We start from the raw sequence: 6,792 nt of genomic DNA, 5'->3' as shown, positions 1-6,792 counted from the left end.
CTTCATAAATTCCGGACTACAGCTCGCAAATTGCAAGAAAATAAACTTGGACTAGATGAGCTGCACACTCACGGGAAACCTGATATCTGTTGAAATGCCGAAAACTCAATGGCTTCTGTTGCAGTAGCATGAACGCTGCTTCACTTACTTTTGCTCTAAATATATATAGGAAAGTGTTTATATTTTCCCAATTCAAAATGGACGCTACGATTTACATTGCTTCACGGGGTGTTGCTGTGAAGTCCTTTCTCTAGTTCTTTAGTTCGCCTAGTCGCCTATGTTACCGTGTTTGTGTCAAGGAGTAAGTACTGACATACACAGCGGTTACTACCCCAGACGAGACTTCAAAGTGAGAGAAGGGCAGGACACCGGACAGGTCAGTGCTGTCCTAGCATGTTAGCTGTATTTTTTTTCAATATGATATCCTGGGCGCACCCAGTGTACGAGGCGGGCTGTCCGAGAATGTCATGTCATACAGGGTATGCCCAGCAACTTTACATATCAAATGTCCCACAATGCACTTCAGAAAAATAAACACATTACAGTCGACATTTCATGCGAGCTGGAAAAAATCTGTGCCAGGTTATCTATTTAACAGACAGCGACTATTCGCTCTGGTGTCGATTAAATAAATGTAGTTCCCCGATTGTGAGGGCGGTGTAATAATAATTATAATAATAGCATTTGTAGACCTCAATAGCTACCTGAAATAGAGGGGTGCCGGCACTTCGGGGTCAAGGCGCGGAAACTGATCCCTCCATTTAAATGAGTAGTTTTTAATTTATGCTGATCAGTGTTTGAACCCAAAACACATCACATAAAAGGCAATAATATCATGGCATGTTCTAGTTTCAAGATAACCAGTTTCATTCAGTAATAATAATTTGATTTTCATTAATTACCAGTAATATTCATTACTTGTGAGTATGCCAGAGTCAAATCTGCCTTCAAACTAAGAAATTAAAAAAAGATATTAGATTTGCTTCACCCTTTAATAGTGCACATTCTGATTAAGAAAACATTACAGAATTTCAAAACCCTTCACCAAAGTCATGAAGTTCTGGTTTCCAACTTATCAATTCTGTAATATTTTACAAATGTATCGGAGGATGCCCATGTAGCCGCATTACAAATATTTCATGAAGGGAACTCCCAGATGCTTAGCCCAAGAGGGAGCAACCCCTTGAGACCATCTTTCCTGTATTCCCACTGGAAAAGGAATGTTTCAAAAAATGCAAGTGTCACAATTAATTAAAATCTTATTGGACCAGTGTTAGGACTGCGCCTTAATTCTTTTAGACTTATTGGCAACAATCGATATGGTATCTCACACAACACTTCTGCAACGGCTGGTGTATGTGGGTATTTGTGGCTCAGCATTATGGTAGTTACATTCCTTTCTTTGCAACACAGTAATCACTTTCGGCCTCCACCTTTTCTTCTGGAAGCAAGTTGCTTAACTATTGGGTGCCACAGGGATCCCCACTTCAGCTTTACATTGTTTAACGTGTACATTGTCCTTTGGCCATACTGATTCAGTCTTCTGGCATTAGTTTAATCTCCTATGTGGATGACACACAGCATTTTTTTTTTCGATAGGTGAATACCTTGCTTTCAGACAGAAAACCTTTGAAGCATGTCTTGTCAGTGTAATAGACTGGATGAAACAGAGTCACCTTAAATGTAATTCGGAAAACACTGAAGTCTTTCTCTTCGGAAGTACACAGGAGGTCTGGTTCAATGAATGGGGGGCCAGCTGATATGGCCACTCACCTTTGACCATCAACAGACATGAGAAACTTGGGCATGAAGTTGCATAAAGATCTACCTTTCTCCCCACAGACCTTATAAGTCCCTGGCTCATGTGTCACCCTACTACTTTCACTTAAGAAATGCTTGGACCTATTACCTCTTGAAACTTGCAAAACCATAGTTCGTGCTCTGATCATGGATAAGCTGGACTATGGTAATAGTCTGTTCTTTGGCCTATCAGTCTCTCTACCCTGTCGGTTGCAGATTGTACAGAATGTTGCAGTCTGGTTAATTCTTAAGATACCTTGCTTGTGTCTCAATATCTTACCATCTAAAACAAATAGTTTATTGGTAAGAGGGGGAGAGCCAAAACGAAAAACATAAACTCTCACAATTCTGGACAATGGTAAATGCAGTAATCAAGTTAAATACCTTAGGGAGCATGAGAGAACCATTTTTACAAATATGGATAAAACTAATTTGATGGAGTTTTCAATATCCCTAAGTCCCTTGTCTCAGTCAGTGCTTTTTAGGTGAGCCCCTCCTCTGAATAGGAGAGAAAACAGGCCATTCCCTGGAAGTCTGTGACAACCCAGGATCTTCATGTGTCTGCCACAGGGGTAGAGTGATGTGCAACATGAAGTCGAGGAATGGAGTTAATGAATATTCCCATTCTCTCTTAGATCTCCTGCCTTACTGAAGAAGTCGAACTCGTCAAGTGAGGAGGCATTGGTGAGTAACGGAATTCATTTACTGCAGTGAAAGTAAATTATTCCGATGTTTGAGTCTTTGTTAATGGAGAGGCACAGGGCAGCGGTTAAGTCTGGTGCCGCTGTTTTTGATCGCATGCTTGCTCAGGGAGCGAGAATTGAGTGGCTCCTGCAAATGCACCTGCTTTCAGTTTCTCTCACTTCACTCAGCGTACATATTTCGGGTATTTATAGAGGTGCATTTGCCAGGTAATTGTATGATTTAGTTGAGGAGCTGTTATTTACTGAATGATGAGGAAACTTGGAAAGAGTTGGCACTATGTGGAAGATTCTTCATCTTCTGTCTCTCTCTCGCCTCCTAAGAAACAGCACTGGAGGCAAGCAGACTATTCAGAAGAGAGCCCTGATGACAGGATTAGGAAGATAGTGCTGGAGGTTGTCTTCCCCATGGTCTCCTGCTTCCTCTGTCTTTCATCCATAGCTTCATGATGACCTCTCCTCTGATTCAGAAATTAGGGAGTAAGATGTTGAGCTTTCTCCCTTGGAGCCGAAGAAGAAATACATTGACAAGGACATTTTGCCAGAAAAACTGTGCAGAGTGCAGCAGAGTATGGGTTTTTCGGTTGATGAGCAGCCTAGTACTTGATGTGAGCTGGTTTTAAGGCAAGTTCCCTACTTGAGTCTTCGTCTTCGCCAACATGCTTTGAATGTAGTTATGCGGGAGTGGAAAGATCGTGATAACATTATTGTTCCTAGGTGCTTGTCTAAAACGTCCTCTGATGGAAGAAATGCATAAGAACATCCCAGAGACAGTGGTAGTGGATTATTTGTTAGCGAGTGTGGTGGTTGGAACCTCCGGGGCAGAGGGAAGTATTCTCAAGCATCATTCTGATAAGACGATTGAGTAGCCCTTAAAGAAGAGTCATGCCGGCACTCATTTGGCTAAAGGAGCAAGTTGAGTTTCTTTCTGACTTAACTTTCAATGTGGTATCAGCTTTGTCTTTGGCTGAAGGTGCTACCATTGGCTCTATAAGGAAATTGTATTTAAAGGAGTGGTGTAGTGACTCCTTCCAGAAGTCTGCATCTCTTTGTATTCAGTTTGAATGAGTTAAATTGTTTGCTGCAGAACTTGAGAAGAAATTACAGCCCCTTATTAAGGTGAAGAAGCACTTTTCGACAGCTGACAGGACCCTACGGTTCTTGGGTCAAATATTCTTTGAGTCCTTCTTTCAACAACCCTCAAGAAGATACTTACAATAACAACAGTCTTTGTTTCCTGAGCAACAGCAAAGTAGGAATTGTAAGAACCAATGAGAACACAAAGGAAACCTTCCTTTCCTGTGAAAACTCAGCAATTCTAACTATTTCAAAGAAGGCCTGGAGTTTCTAGAAGGAGGTCAGATATAACACTTCATGATAGGCGGAGAAGATGCTGGGGTGCTGAAGAATTTCATTGAAGGCTATCAGGAAAAGGTCTTATTTGTACCCTCAGAAAATGGGACCAGACCTACCCCAATTACATACTATACTGTCAAGAGGAAGGCCATGCTCTCAGCAAGTGTGTGTATCAAGAGGGAGAGAGAGGACCAGATAGCTAGTCCAGATCCCCGGCTTATATGTTTAATTAATCAAAAAAGGACACCAAAGCGCCAAAACTCACCTGAGTGTCCAGGAGCCGTGAGGGGAACGGCGGAGCAGCGCCAAGGACCACCGGGAGACAGCGCGACCCGCGAAACGCGCACTACAATCCCCAGCAGCCCCTGGGGCGGGGCACGACGACGCTGACGGCCTGAGAGCGCCCGGAGGCGCCTGTTAAAAGGCTGACCCCCCGGGAGCCCAGTGGGGGAACACCAAAGCGCCAAAACTCACCTGAGTGTCCAGGAGCCGTGAGGGGAACGGCGGAGCAGCGCCAAGGACCACCGGGAGACAGCGCGACCCGCGAAACACGCACTACAATCCCCAGCAGCCCCTGGGGCGGGGCACGACGACGCTGACGGCCTGAGAGCGCCCGGAGGCGCCTGTTAAAAGGCTGACCCCCCGGGAGCCCAGTGGGGGAACACCAAAGCGCCAAAACTCACCTGAGTGTCCAGGAGCCGTGAGGGGAACGGCGGAGCAGCGCCAAGGACCACCGGGAGACAGCGCGACCCGCGAAACGCGCACTACAATCCCCAGCAGCCCCTGGGGCGGGGCACGACGACGCTGACGGCCTGAGAGCGCCCGGAGGCGCCTGTTAAAAGGCTGACACCCCCTCTCGCCCCGCGAGTCGCGCGCGGGAGCGACCGGGAGAAGCCCGGGACAAGGGCGGGGCCGTCTGTGGCCGTCAGGGGCCAGAAGAGGCCAGGCAGGGCCACCCCCCTTGGCACGAACTGTGAGTACCATTGAAGGATAATCAGTGGAAAAGTCACTGTTACCCCTCGTATTTTAACTTGAGTTATACGGATATTGTCACAGAAACCCCAGAAATGTCAGTCCAAAGTACATTGCCGGATAAATACTTACTGAAAGTGGTGTCCAAAATCAACAGCGACAGGAGGAAGTCACTGGGAAAAAGTACTATTGCTGATCCTCCATTGTCCACCGATGTAATCAATCATGTAAATCCTGTAAATCTTAATAATACTGTTAACGAGATTGTCGCCCCTGTGGAACTCAATAATAGCACCACTAGTATTAATGTCGAAGTAACCAAGGCCTTAGACCAGTCTATAATGGGGGAGGAAGACCAAGGTAATAATCTTGAGGGGACACCTCAGCAATCTGGGAGGGCCTCCAAATTTATGCGCGCCTGCAGAAAACCAATCCCTAAGCGAGGTAGTCATATATCTAGAAGGAAAAAAGATACGACCCAAGTGGAACATACCAATGACTTAGTACCTATGAACCTAGATAATTATGTTTCTCTGAAGCCTGATCAAATTCACTCACTAACAAGTGCAATTCTTAGTAAACTTAGTATGGTGATAGAGCCATTGTTAACTAAGATAGGAGATCTTCAGGAGGAAGTAGTCAGTTTAAGGGGCTTGGTGGGTAAGCATGCAGACAACTTGGAAAAGTCCTTAGCAGACATTAAAAAGTCAACCGGTCTTGTTACTGCCCCCACCAGGGATAAGGAGCAGTCACAAGCCTCTACCAGTGCCCCTCCCACTTTGGCCAGGAAACACTCCACTAAAGATCAGTCGAAATCACAGAGGCCACCACCTACATCGTCACAGGAGGGAGGAAGATCCCCAAATCCATCTAACCAAGGGGTTACAGGCAATCCAATGGGTGTTAAATCATCAGCCCCCATGCAAGCCCCTACGCAAGTATCAGCACCTACGGTGACAGTTCCAACTGATACGATGGGAGAATTTAATGGGGAGCCCACTAGGATCTGTAGACGCCCTGTTGATCTACCACCCGACTGTGTACCATACGTGGTGGTTCTAACTAATTTCCATTCTCACTCAGCCCCCAAGTGAATATGAGACACCTGATTCTTTGAGAAATAAAACCATCTCCTGGCTAAATCGTCATTGTGGCTATCCAGTCGGCTATGCTGACCAAATAATCTCCATCAGAAGAGTAAATTGGATAGGTAACACCAAAAAAATAGGTGGGGGGGACTGCGTGATTATAAACTTCAAGCACCCACAACATGTGGCAACGGTCCTGCTTAGAGCAGCTTCAATTACGCAGTCTGAGACTGAAGTAGTTGCTAGGCCGTTGGGCTATTTTTATAACCACCTCGGCGGGCAACCGCCATCTAATTGTAAGGAGAAGGCTCCGAGCAATCCCACCTATCCTCATTTGGTAAATAGACCATTGATGCCTAACTTCTTCTTTGGTCACAACATGGTCCATTCATTCCATCGCTGCATATGGGAACCCTATGTTCGGGGGGAATGCCCTTTTAATGCATACCCCTAACCCATTTGTTCCATTTGGCAACCCCCCTCTGTATGATAATGGAATGGTGTACCAGGTCCCTACCCAGAATAGGTTTCAGTCCCTGAGTCACCTAGATCAGAACGATTGACATGAGATTGAACCCCCTAGAGATCTAGAGTCTAGAAATGTTAATGAAGCGGCTGTATTGTTAACTAATGAAATAAGTAATGTATGTTTGAACTGTACGTTGAATGGGGGAGACACCCTAAACTCTATACCCAGCATAGAGCTTTTTAATATTGATAATAACATGTCCATCCCTAGTGTGGATCTGTCAAACGCTAGCAATGAAAGAGAGAATATAACTTGTCATATCGCTAGTTGGAATATTGCGGGAATTGTGGCCAAGGAAGATGCCTTAGGCTGGATTGATTTTGTGCATCTGTTTGACATCCTATGT

The 6,792-nt window shown here is 45.2% G+C and overlaps 1 protein-coding gene across 2 annotated transcripts in view; it reads left to right on the top strand.

The window, feature by feature from the left end:
* Positions 1 to 256: 256 nt before the first annotated feature.
* Positions 257 to 6,792, top strand: part of TRPT1 (tRNA phosphotransferase 1) — a 122,730-nt gene continuing 116,194 nt past the window's right edge. The window contains exons 1-2 of one of the 2 annotated variants that reach the window (XM_086938144.1): positions 262 to 376; positions 2,436 to 2,484. The gene's annotated coding sequence lies outside the window, so the exon portion shown is untranslated. Of the gene's footprint in view, positions 377 to 2,435; positions 2,485 to 6,792 lie in introns of both variants that reach the window. The other variant, XM_086938145.1, reaches the window with a different exon arrangement.

Source organism: Lissotriton vulgaris, chromosome 9 (genome assembly GCF_964263255.1).
Source record: "Lissotriton vulgaris chromosome 9, aLisVul1.2, whole genome shotgun sequence".
NCBI classification, from domain to species: domain Eukaryota; kingdom Metazoa; phylum Chordata; class Amphibia; order Caudata; family Salamandridae; genus Lissotriton; species Lissotriton vulgaris.
This window is presented reverse-complemented; position numbering and strand designations above follow the sequence as displayed.